The sequence below is a fragment of the Cupressus sempervirens genome, chromosome 8 (assembly GCF_028749045.1).
Source record: "Cupressus sempervirens isolate cs-2001-9-10 chromosome 8, ASM2874904v1, whole genome shotgun sequence".
NCBI lineage: Eukaryota > Viridiplantae > Streptophyta > Pinopsida > Cupressales > Cupressaceae > Cupressus > Cupressus sempervirens.
In genome coordinates this window covers 423,750,433-423,764,359 of record NC_143125.1, presented here as the reverse complement: position 1 = coordinate 423,764,359, position 13,927 = coordinate 423,750,433, and positions in this window count along the sequence as shown.

Below are 13,927 nucleotides of genomic sequence, written 5' to 3'. Positions count from 1 at the left end.
TAGAGAAATATTTTAAGGGAGAATAAGAATTTTGGAGAGATATAAGGAGAATGAGAAATGGGGGAGAGTAAGAAAAGGGAGAGACAAAAGTAAGACAAAGGATAGAGTAAAGATAGAACAAGCTAAGGGAAGAGTAATAATACTCAACATGAAGTCAAAGAGTATTAGATTTACTTAGTAGGAGTATCAAATTTTGGATATAGAACAAACATATCAACTTAGGGGGAGTTATCAAATATTGAGGTATACAAGTCATTACAAAATTTTGACATTTTGAAGCTTTATATATAAGCTGAGTTATAGATGTGTTATGCTTGTAAGGATAAGGATGTTAATGAACACTCAAGTGTTTTTGACACTCATGTCAAAGGGGGAGATTGTTGATCTTAGATTGTTTTTGACAAATGAGTGTCAACACACTTAAGTTATTTACTTAGTTCATGCTAAACTAAGTAGTACATGCTGAGCACAACATGTATATATTAGACCATGCCGAGTCATAGTTGTACACTCGAAAGTGTCCCACTCTAAACCCTTCTATCCAAACGATTCCATGAGTTGGAATGTTCGGATGTCAGCTTAGAGCTCCCTATCTATGGAGTGCAAGAGAGTATATTTCAAGAATAAGAAAGCTCTCAGATGAGCCTTAGAGATACTCTTCTTGCTAGTAAACCATGCAATGGGAGGTTCCAAAGACAAGATGCAAGAATGCAAATGTCTCAAGGAGTTCCTCAAGAATGCAATGCAACTAAAGATGGAAGACTAAACTTGAATGGAAATGCAAGATGCAACTATGCTAGAATGTGAATGAGAGTGTTACAATACCATTATTAAGCTATGTGAGATTAATCTACATGTAAAAATGAAAGCTAAGCTAAGCTAGAATGCCATGATGCCATGGATGAGAGAATGTAAACAAGAAATAGAAATTCTCCACAAAGCTCCAAAGAAACCTATTAGAAAACCTGCAGCATAACAATATTCAAATGAGGGTTGGATTCTTTGAGGAGGAAAGCTCTCTCCCTTTTAAAATCGTACGGATGGTAGAGATCAAGATGAAAATGGTGGATGATCAACGGTGGAATTTGAAAATAGGAGTGATCCATGTGCACACACAAGTCAACCAATAGAATATAAGTTGACTTGTCACATAAGACAAAAGTCTCACAAGCCTTTTCTTTTAATTGTAAAATACAAAAAGGACTTTATGTGTGCACTTTAAGTGGGTTAGAAGAGTGGGGTGTTTTATTTAATTAAAAGGGGACATGTTCTTTTAATCAAATAATGAACTTAGGATAGCATAGTCAAACTATAGGTTATAATCAAATAAATTGATTATTAGCAATTTGGTCTAGGTAAATGATTAAATTAATTTAGCCAAAATGTTGAAAAGGGGGCTAATAGTCTAGATCACCATTTTTAGGTGATTACATTTGCCCCTCTTTGACTAATGCGTGATCGATCTGGGAACACATTATGTCAAAGAAAATAGAAAGCCAAGTAGGCGGTGACAGATATAGATATCTGATTTTGAAGAACAAAATGTAGAAAAAGATAGCAAGTCCTAAATGTACAGCCTGATAGTGGTAGTACTGAACACTAGGAAAAGATGATGTCAGAATTCAAGAGGAATGCTAACACTTAGCAAAGTAGATAGATCGAGAACAAGTGAGCAGATCAAACAAATGCTCCTAAGAAATAGATAGCTGTAGCAATCAGTGACAGAGTATTTCTGCCCCCTCGGGATTGAAATTGAAATGAGGTAAGGGGATGCAAAAACTAGCTAAAACATGAGAAAACTAGACTATAGCAATGTCCAAGATGACAGATAGATGATTAGAACCCAAGAATGACTATAAAAAAATTGTTAAAATGCCACAATTTGACTAGAGTTGACCTTGAAGGATATAGCATAAAAATTAGGTCAAATTTAGTAGAAAGATGATTTAGATGTGAAAAGGTGACTAGAAGTAGATATGAAGCATATAAATGATGAAAACATGAAGAAATGAAGATGCCCCAGTGATGATTTGAAGATTTGACCTCAAACGGTCAGCTAACTGCTCAGAAGAAAGTAGAATTTTTAAAAGACAATTTTGACCATCAAGATGAACTTGAATTTCGATTTCGATCCCGAAAATGAATCTAGGACATTGAAATTATTTAAGAGGTCAAAACTTTATATAATGTGATGATAAGATAGAAAAGAGATGAAGTGAAAGATTAAGAAGGTAAAGGACATGAACAAGAAGAAAGTAAAGAAATATATGAAAGGAGTTAGCCGATATGTCTATGAAAAGATGAAGAGAGAGCTTTCCCCATATGCAAAAATGCAAGACTAAGCTAGAAAATGAACCTAAAATGCAAGCTAATATGCAAAGTGGTTTACCAGCAAGAAGTGCATAACATTTAGACTCTTAATTTCATCATTGAGCATTTATTAGGGACATCATGAGATCATACAACCATCACTAGTATAACTATGAGGATATGAATATGATCGATATCAGATAAGTATGTGGAAATACAATCTAAGCATCAAAGAGATGTAAGTCAAGATAACTACGTGATTAGATTCCCTAAATTTAATTTAGCAAGATTAACCTATATCAAGGCATAAGCGCCAAGATAACCCTCGAGTGTGGTCTTGCAAAATAGTCAAGGATGATACATTTGTAAGTCAACATGTTGGATAGGACAAGCATAAATGCTTACAACACTATAGACAAACAAAGTATACCCACAAGCAGAAATCAAGAAAACATGCCCCATGCCCCTAGTCTTCTAGTCAATGACATCCTTGAGAGACTATTAGGGATGGAACATATAGTAAATAAATCATCATAGACAGCACACCAAGTAGATAAAGATCAACATAGCTTAGTTGTTTAAGTGTTAAAGTGTGTATGTGTAAGTCACTTGGCCATTTCTTCAAGACTTGATTCTGATAGTGAGAAATATTGTGACATCGGAGACCGTAGGTAAACTATCTGAAAAGTGTTGAAAAACACTTGATGTCAAGGTGAGGGAAGTGTTGAGAAACACTATTTTGTGAGTTGTCCAAGAAACCGTAATGCACACGAATACCTCAATAGGCTAAGTAGCTATGCCCCCGAGATGAGGACAAGAAACAATTCCAAGCTAGGAAATGTGTAGCGAAGTGGATGATTGAGACAGATAGACATAGGTGCGAGGGTTTCAAGTAACGTCCGTTTCCAGGTTTTCACCACTTGACAGATTTTTTCAACACTTTTTTCAATTTTTTTTTGTATTTTTGAATTTTTTGATTTTTTTGTTGATACATCAAAGTGCCTATTACTAGGTTTTCACTTAGATGATCATTTTTTCAGGACATTTTCTGATTTTTAGGATTTTTTCAGCATCATTTATGATTTTTTGGAATTTTTAGAATAATTTAGAGATCACTAGTTCTCAAGCAAGATTACATCATTTTCTCCCAATGTCTAGCAAGGTATAGGACATGATGGAGAAACAAGCCGATAGATAAGCAAAGATGCATAAGAGAAGAATGTGAAGCAAGTGAAAGTGATCCTCAAGAACTGACTCCTCAAGAGTACCCAAGCTAGGGAAAGAGGTGAAATAGTCATATGAAGCATGTTTTGGATAAGCAATGGAAGAAATGAGCAAGATAGCATGTAGGATAAGCAGTGAAGCCAACAAGTGAGATAGCATGAAGCATGTAGTCCAAAAGAGTAGACATGTCAAGAGACCTATGAGAACCATGTTTCATTTATTATGATCAAGATCAAGGGGTCAACTAGATAGTATAGCGATGGGATAGAGCAATAAAAATAAAGCTCAAGATGGAGGCTATGAGGGAATGAGAAAGCACAAATAGAGAATCTGGTGGATAAGAGGACTCAACATTGTCAAGATCAAAGAGAGAAGAGGGGATAGATGGATGATGGAAGAATTACACATGATGCCTGTTTGCCAGGTTTTCATCATGGTACTTATCCAAGGTGCCACAAAAAGTAGTTTTCACCATAGGATAAATTTATTTCTCTTTACTTTTTCTACCAAGGTGCCACAAGATGTGGTTTTCACTAAGGCACATTTTCATTTTTTTCATTTTTTCTATTTTTTCTTCTTTTTTTATTTTTTGAATTTTTAGAAAGAGCTGAAGCTGTTTGAATGTAGATAATGCTCCTATAGAAAAGATAAGTCATGATAAGCCAAGACCATAGAAAGGTATGCTCAAAGATGTTCATAGGGTGATGAAAGGGAAATGGTAGTAGGAAGAATATATGGAGGATAAGAGTTCATGTATAGAAAGGAGGTGTAAGCTTTAGAGGATTTCATGTGGGTAGCTAAAATATTGGACAAGATCAACATTGACACACACCTTGAAGGGTATTGGAACAATGGAGGAATCATGGATGAAATAGCTTGAGATTTAGACGTATGAGGTGGTAGAAAAGATTTGGAAAAAAGTGGAGTGGAAGGTTTTGGAATATTTTTAGGAAGATTTTTGGAAGAAGATGGAATGGAAGCCTTTGGAAGATTGAATGTCAACTTTGAAGTATTTTCAATATTCAAGTCTTTTAAAAGAGACTTGGGAATCCACATAGCTTTAGATTTTCCTCGTTCTTTGGGTGCTTGAGAGTGCATGTCTTCAATGATGGATTTAGGAACCCACATTTTCTTTGATTTAGCTCTCTTAATAGTGGACCTTTGTGATCTCTTTTGTGCATTCTCCTTCTTAGCATTCACATGTCGATTAGATGGGGCATAGTGATCTTCATTTTTCAATGGATTCTTATGTTTATTCTCACTTCCAAAGGACTTGGGATTTGTGGATGAATAAGGATGATATGACTGGTTTAGATGTATAGATGGGTGAAAAGTCATCAAGGATGAGTGTCTTTGTTGATCTTGAGGTATTATAGGAGAGCTAGGGAATGAGCTATGAGTGAATGTAGGAGATGGAGGAACATAAGGCCCCAATATGGATGGAAGGTTTGAATGCTTTAGCTTAGATGGATAAGGACCAAGGATAGATTTAGAAGATGGAAAGGGATAGTGGGAAGGGATATCAACATCTTTAGAATGAGCAACATGGTCAAAGCCATCAATAGACTCATAAGTACCTTTGATAGGAACAACATTTTTAATAGAAGCATTTGAAGCTTGAGCATAATTTTGAAGTGGATGTGGAGAAGCAGAACATGAGGGGATGCTTTGATCTTGACAAGTAGCTTTGGATAGCATATGAAGAGAAATTTTCTCATAATTTTCAGTAAGCTCAAGGGAGATAATGGAAGTGGTATCTTCATCATACTTAGGAGGTGGACAAGATATAGAATACGGAGGGGAAAAATCTTGAAAGTGATGAAAGGGTGCTCGATCTTGATCTTTCTTGACATTTATAGATTTTTCTTTTCGAGAGTCCTCTTGACATGGAGCCACTTCTAAGGACAAGGGAGAATGAAGAGTGAATGGAGTAGTGCATGAAGGTTGAGGATGTTTATGATTAGTAGCATGGAAAAGGTTCGCAACCAAGTGAAGGTTAGCTTGAGTTTCTTTTAGAGGTAGCCCTTGAGGATACACGTAGTCAATGTGGAAAGTATTAGGTTCTTTATTTGATGGAGGCATGTTGGAAAGCTTTGAAGTGTTGGGAGATGCATGAGTGTTGGAAGAAGTGGAAGATGTAATGGAGCCACTACTAGACATAGGTTCATTAATGTAATCTTGCTCAAGAAAAGTATCCTCATCACATGAATCATTAGAGGTTCCAATAATTCCATTATCAATAAGATCTTGGATTTTATGTTTTAGCTCAATGCAATCTAAAGTACTATGCTCATTATGTTGATGATAAGCACAATAGATATCCAAGAATGGGTTTCCATATGAGCTAGACTTAGGTAACATGATGATCTTATTGCCAAGAAGTTTTTGCAAAGTGTCATCATAAGAATCTTCCAAGGGAGCAAAAGTTCTATCAAAATTATGTCTAGAGTCCTTTTGTTTTTTCTCATGTGAATGGTATGCATCCATGTCTTTATCATTATCTTGGTCAAAGATAGGTCCATCATGAAATTTTAGCATAGGCTCAAAGGAGGTATCACTTGCTTGTTCTCTAAAGAGGTCTTTAGATTTAGAAGATGAAGACATTTGATGTCTTGAAGTAGAGCATGTAGACCTAGAAGAAGAGGATGACCTCAAAGAAGGTGACTCACATGCATGTAAAGGCCTTAAGGAAGATTCATGTAATGATGCAATCTTCTCCTCCAACCTTTTCTCAAGTTTAGACTTCATTTCTATCATGCGCTTAGAGAGATGAAGGTAAGAAAGATCATTTGTCTCTTCTAGTTCTTTGTATTGTGCATATAGATCTTGAAACTCTTTAGTGACATGGAGGATATCATGATCATCTAGATTCAGTTGAAGTTTGGTAGCACAAGGTTTCGATCCCATAGTTTTAGATGCAAAGCCAAGCATAAAAGAGCCTAGAAGATAACTTGATGTTGAAACTATAGGAGGTAGAGTGTTTACTTGCCAAGATAGCAGAGAGAGATTAAAGTGACTTGTCAAAAAATATGTCCAAGAAACTTACGACATGAATGACTCAAGTCAATAGCTAGGCAAGATGCCCAAATAGCCAAATAGATAGAGCAAGCAGGGTGACAAGTGAACAACTCTCCAACCCAAGAGTGTAGTCAAGAAATCAAGGAAACCATTTCAGCAAAAGGATAACTAGCAAGCAAACATAGACCATGAAGACAAAAAGACCAAGAGCACTAAGACCAAAGAGCCACTTTAAGCATGTTCCAAAACTAGAGACATAGAAAATCAAAGTCAAATGATGAGACTCCCCTTAGCAAGCAACACAAGAAAATGTTTGCATTTGATGTTTTGACTTGGTTGATAAAGTTTGACAATAGTTGATAGCATAGCAAGTTTGATGTTCAAAAACAATTTCTTTCCAAGCAAGATAGTGACACATGGAGTATTCTTCAAACAATCAAGCAAGGGACAAAGCAACCTTGCATGATACAAGCATATGTGATGTCTCAAAAGAATTCTCTAGAATTATCATAATGTGTATGTTCAAAAGATTTTCACTGGTATACCACATTTGAGAACACATCAAGTAATATCTACCTAAAGGACATGGTTCATTACTCAACAAATTGGCCCACGCTTGATGCTCCTTTGCCTCACACCAAGTGGTTGCCTACAAGAGATATTGGCTTTGTCATGGAAATGCCATAAGCATAACCAAGGGAACACATATGGTGAGTGTAAATCTTGGGGTGATCCGGGTAGTCCACTAGGATCAATCCTTGCACCAAGAAGTTGAGCGGCTAAAAAGGGTAGTTACTAACTTAGGGTGTTTAGATAGGGCTTCCGTTCATAGTGTTCCTCTTGCTCCCAATTACGGGACACCTCACCTTGCGATGAGTAACCGATCTCGCGATCACAAGAGTACCTTAAGCATTCTTGCCTAGTGATCTCCCTATGGTCGAAATCCCATAAGCAATCACACTAGGCAAAGACAAACACTATGTCTACCAAAGTTTTGTGTCCTTGGTAGCCTTGAGTTTATAGTGGGTTGGAAGAGCCGGGTAATCTGCTTGTCCCCACTTGGGTCGTTCCTCTCAGGTTGTCCGAGAGCAGGCCCTCTAAAGGATTCTAACTACACAAAGAGTGGATCAACTTTTGAAAGTCAAGATTTCTGATTCACCACAAGGGTGAAGAGCATACTCTCCTATTCCAATCATTTTCTCCCAAACACGTCAAGAAGATTCAGTTACCCCTTGCTTTTGAAACCAAATGGCAAGTCAAGATTTCTGATTCACCACAAGGGTGAAGAGCATACTCTCCTATTACCAAAAGACTCCAATCACAAATTTTATGTGCCTATGAAAAATGATCAATTATTCAATGCCACACATGAAAACAAAAAAGCAAGAAATTTTGAGTTTTTATGCTTTGGGCAGCCCTGCAAACAATCGTTAGTAGCCCTTGCGCATTTGAAGCTTTGACATTCGTTCTTTTTATGCAATGTTTCAATTTTTTTGATAAGGATGACAACCTATAATCACAACTTGTTAGCACCAAAAGTTAGTATGAAATAACATAAAAATCTGCAATAAAAAGTGGTGAGTTGCCTCAAAAATCCAATTTACCTTCCAACCAAGTGCATGCAAAGAAAGTGCAAGTTAATCACAAATGCTCTCATTTTTACTCTTTGATTTTGACCTAGTCAACAAGATTGGACTTGTTTACTATGATTTTGTATCCAAAAATAAAAATGAAAAGAAGAGACCCCTGTTAAAAATCAAAGATCTTTTCAAAAATTCAAGAAATTTTAAAAAATCTCTTCATTTGCTCTCTAGAGATTGATTTTGTCAAAACAGGCCAAATTTATTAAATCGAGTTTTTGATCCTTAATACAATCTCAAAATTCAAAACACAAAGAAAGAACCCCCATTAGAATTCAAAAATATTTCTGAAAATGTAAGTTTTTAAAAAAAATTCGCTGATTTATGATCAAAAACAGCTTTTTATGAAAAACTAAGAAAAATTCATAACTCCCGAAAATGATGTCAAAATGCTCTACAAATTGGACTGAGATATTTTGAGCATATATTCAACCTGCAAAAAAAATTTTAGAATCAAAATCCAAGCGGTTTAAAAGATATGATCAAATCTTTAAACCAACTAAGTTTTTGACCTTCAAACCAATTTACTTATGGGTTGGCCTTAAAATCAAAGTGATAATTCTACAAAAGCATTTGATTAGACCCAATATTCTACTGTAAAAAACTAGAGATAAAAAATGAAAGCAAATGGAGCTGAAAATTTGATTCAAGCCCCACGGTGGGCGCCAAAAATGTACACTCGAAAGTGTCCCACTCTAAACCCTTTATCCAAATGATTCCATGAGTTGGAATGTTCGGATGCCGGCTTAGAGCTCCCTATCCATGGAGTGCAAGAGAGTATATTTCAAGAATAAGAAAGCTCTCAGATGAGCCTTAGAGATACTCTTCTTGCTAGTAAACCATGCAATGGGAGGTTCCAAAGACAAGATGCAAGAATGCAAATGTCTCAAGGAGTTCCTCAAGAATGCAATGCAACTAAAGATGGAAGACTAAACTTGAATGGAAATGCAAGATGCAACTATGCTAGAATGTGAATGAGAGTGTTACAATACCATTATTAAGCTATGTGAGATTAAGCTACATGTAAAAATGAAAGCTAAGCTAAGCTAGAATGCCATGATGCCATGGATGAGAGAATGTAAACAAGAAATAGAAATTCTCCACAAAGCTCCAAAGAAACCTATTAGAAAACCTGCAGCATAACAATATTCAAATGAGGGTTGGATTCTTTGAGGAGGAAAGCTCTCTCCCTTTTAAAATCGTACGAACGGTAGAGATCAAGATGAAAATGGTGGATGATCAACGGTGGAATTCGAAAATAGGAGTGATCCATGTGCACACACAAGTCAACCAATAGAATATAAGTTGACTTGTCACATAAGAAAAAAGTCTCACAAGCCTTTTCTTTTAATTGTAAAATACAAAAAGGACTTTATGTGTGCACTTTAAGTGGGTTAGAAGAGTGGGGTGTTTTATTTAATTAAAAGGGGACATGTTCTTTTAATCAAATAATGAACTTAGGATAGCATAGTCAAACTATAGGTTATAATCAAATAAATTGATTATTAGCAATTTGGTCTAGGTAAATGATTAAATTAATTTAGCCAAAATGTTGAAAAGGGGGCTAATAGTCTAGATCACCATTTTTAGGTGATTACAATAGTGACTATTGAGCCACTCATGTATTGAGTCACTCAAGTGCTGAGAAGATAGTGTATGCCAAGTGATTTAGGAGCTTAGTAAATAGTGCATGTTGAGCATTAGAGACTTTAGATGCCGAGTGAAATAGTTTTGGCATATTTCTTTGTAAAAGAAAAAACAACTATGTAAACCATTTTTAGGCTGACTTAAGGATGAATTATGATACTTTGGAGATAAGGATGAAGCTTTAGTTGGATTCCCTATGCAATCACATGTAGCCAATTAGAAAATGAGAAGGATTAAGTAGAAAAATGGATGAATATCAACTGTAGATTCATACTTAACCCTAAGTCACTAAAGTCTTATTAAGGATGACAAACCCTAAACTTTTTATGAATGTTGAAGGAGTGAAGAAAATAGTTTGCATGAAAAAATAGAGCATTCATGGTGGCTTAGAAGTTATGAAGTGAGATTGCATTACAAAATCAGTTAGAGCAGAATAGAGGAAAGAAAAAGATTCATTAAAGAGATATCTGATTAAGAAGGATTGAAAAGACATTAGTTTAGAGGTGATCTATTATCAGGAAAGCAAGTGCTAACCACAGGATCAATTCCAAGACATTTAAATGAGTGATTTTAGTCAAAATATCTTAACAAAGTAGTCCTAATAGGTTGTATGAAATCCTCTAACATGGTGCTTACTTAATTGTAAGTTAAATTCCTTTAACCAGGTACACTTCTAACAGGGTGTTGAGATCCTCTAACAAGCTAAGACCTAATAGTCTTTGTAAGCCTTTAATAGGGAAATCTTTCATAGGGTATGTCATGTTTCATGATCAAAATATTGTAACCTTCATCGGATACACTTTATTATTGCAATAGTGAAGATTTGTGGGTGTCATCCCCACCCCAATTTTACCTTCTCATTAGAGGGTTTTTGGGTAATCATATCTAGTGTCATATGTGTGTGATTTCTTATATGTTTACATGCTTTAGATGTACATTCTTTACATGTTATTTTAGTTTATTTGTTAAGGCATGAGATGGATGTGTTGTTAAAGTTTTATGGGTCCAAGTTCAAACTATTGATTCACCCCCCCAAAAGTTTACCTTTCCTATTGTAACTCCAAAAATCTTATCCTAATATCTCACTACTTTTAATCAAATAATTCTTTAGCTACTTCCTACTAGCAGAGATTTTATTTCTCCCAATGCTTCCAAAACATAGATCTCCTACTTGGTGGGCCATTCAGTTGATTTAAATTCTAAGTCCTTTGTGGCTTTAATCCACCTTGCATCTATTATGGCTTTAGACTCCACTAAAAATTTATTTAAATCTATTTCAACTTTAACCAAGGAGCTAATCAAATTGTTGAATGGGATATCACTACTATCTTCAAAAATTGCTAATGTGGCCTCTTGAGTCAACACTATACTAAATGAATCAGACCATTCCTACCATTCTCTCAATTTACTTCTTGCATCCATAATTGGTGGAACACAAGGCTTAATTCCTAAGATATAACTTTCATATTTTCCTTGTATTATTTGTAATTTTTTAGTGAAGAAGCCAACTAGTTCCTTTACCATTTCTAGGGCTTCCTCCACTGTAATGATCTTGTCAAGAAAATATGTCTTTTTAGCCATCAACATAATAAGCCTCTTTAAGAAGTGAATGTATGGACCCCAAAGTTTGAATGTGGGTGATGGCCATGATTGTACCTTATTGCAAAATTGCTTAGCATCTTGTAAGAAACATATAAAGTATGAGCTGATTATGATATACTCTTCAGAGTTTCAACCCTATGGCTAGTCATACCTCTAAGGACAGTTGTCCTTGCCTCATCACCTTGTTGTGTTGGTGAAACATCCATGTTCATCTTCTAGGCTTTGTATCATCTACCTCTAGCTCATCTGTTTATGTTGTTGTCTTTGCTATGACCTTAGATGGCTGCTCCTGATTGTCTTGTTCCTTGCTCTATTCTATAGTGGCCTTTTTCTCTACATTTGATAGTTTCTCCCTGAGAGATGCAACTTTTTCTTCTAAATCTTAGACCCTAGCCTCCAGCTCCTCAATATTCTCCTTGTATACATGGATTTTCCTAAGCTCATCCTCATATTGCTTCCTAACATCAATATAATCATGAAAGGATTTGGCTAGCCTTGTCTCTATCTCCTTTATCTTGGCCTCATTCATGAATCAAAAGTGTTTTACAACCTTGGAGATCTTTGTTCCTAAGGTACCTTGTAGTGTCCATACTATCATGTTGCCATGATCTGTACTTTACACATCCATTAGTTTGGGCTTGTTTGTTGTAGAATCCATAATCCACACTATTAAAGAGTTGGCATCAATGTTGAATCCAAGCCCTCTCTGCAATCCACCAGCACCATATGCCTCATATGAAATGGAATTCTGTTGTCTCTTGATTTGATCAAGATCCCACCTAGGCACTAATAGCATCCCACTCATTTGCACTAGATCCCTTTCCTCCTCAAGAGTCATGATTTCACTTTATAGATCATAGGCATGAAAATTTTCAACCAACTCTTGATTCTTCTCATTAGATTCACCTAGTTTCATCTTCAACACTAGGTCACTCTATTTGATCTTGTACAAGAAGCTCTTAAACTTAGCTAACTTGATGAAATCATCATCTTCTATAAATTGTTGGGCTTGGATGATGTTGCCACAAGTTCTAGGTTAGCTAATGCATTCTTAGTTGTAATGATCCTATCTTGTATGTGGCTTTGTCCTAAGTCAGCAAAGTACTAACTTTTACTTGATAGGATTTGCAATGTCCTTTGTTTAACTTTTTCGGGGATGTGGATGACTTTTTGTCTCTTTTTTCCTTTAGTGAACCATGATGCCTTAGAGGGCTCATCTTCTTCCAATTCTAAGGTCACATTAGGTTCAAGACTATTAGGATTTACCCCCTCTTCTTCCCCAAGTGGTTCCTTTGGCATTTGTGTCATAATTTCTACATGGTTAACCACCATCTTTCTTATCCTTTGTGGGTAGCGAATATCTAGGTAAAACCCTTTGAAATTGGGATCTAATCTCTTCAGCTCCCTCTCTACCCTTAGCACATCATCAAGTTTAGACAACTTATCACCTGCCTCCCTCTTAGTAACAATATTGGGAATGAGGTCTTCATGGGGAAACTTGAGGGTATTCCTCATTCAATTATTAGGATCATACATCCTATAAGGACTAGTTCATAGATTGTAATGGTGGATGAAAGAATGGATTTGATCAAGGGGTTCTTTTGCAATTGAAAAGTCCCCCACCTTAAAACACTTACATAGGAATGCACCTCTATGTACCTTTGGTCCTAGATACTCTCTATTAACCATGAATAGCTTCCACATGAACTAAATGATGGCCAAACTAGGGGGAATGAATTTTGTCAATATATGTGGGGGTTGGGGACAACCATAAACTTTCATAAGAGAAAAGGTAGGAAACAAAAAGATATCTCCCTAATTATGGTCTAATATTTTGTTCTTAGGGAGTAGGGATGGTCTTAAAAGACTCTTCAAAACCTTATGGAATAATGATAGGAGCAATCCCATGCCTATGTCCCCAATTGAACTAGTAGCTCTCCATCAACATCAGTTGTGTGATCAATAAAGTCTAGGCTTATATACCTCACATTTTTATAGAAGATTAGGTGCATCAATGATGAGTAATGGTGAAACTTGAATTTTTCCATTTCTCCACTCTAATGTTCTCCTTCATCCTCACCAAAATATACTCAACATAGTCATATTCTCCACCATGGTAGGAGTCTTGCACATCTTTGGCAATGATAAATTTTACTTCATATACCATGTTAGTTCCACCTTTACTAACTATCTTGTGGTCAACATATACAATTTTTACAAAATAATTCTTGAACTTGTCCAAAGGCATCATCTTCTCCACCTTCTTGGGGTAATCACCCACCTACTTTAAGTCCATGGGAATATGCTGTAGCATTGACTTCCTTGTGTAATTTTGGTGTGTCTCTCAAATTTTATTTATAGGTCAACTAGGTCTACTTGTTTACTCATGGCATCGTCCAATCCAAATGCTTCAATAAAAGAGGCAAAGTCTAGTGTACATAGAATAGTTCCATCCCTTCTATGGAATGATTTGGTGGCTAGATTAT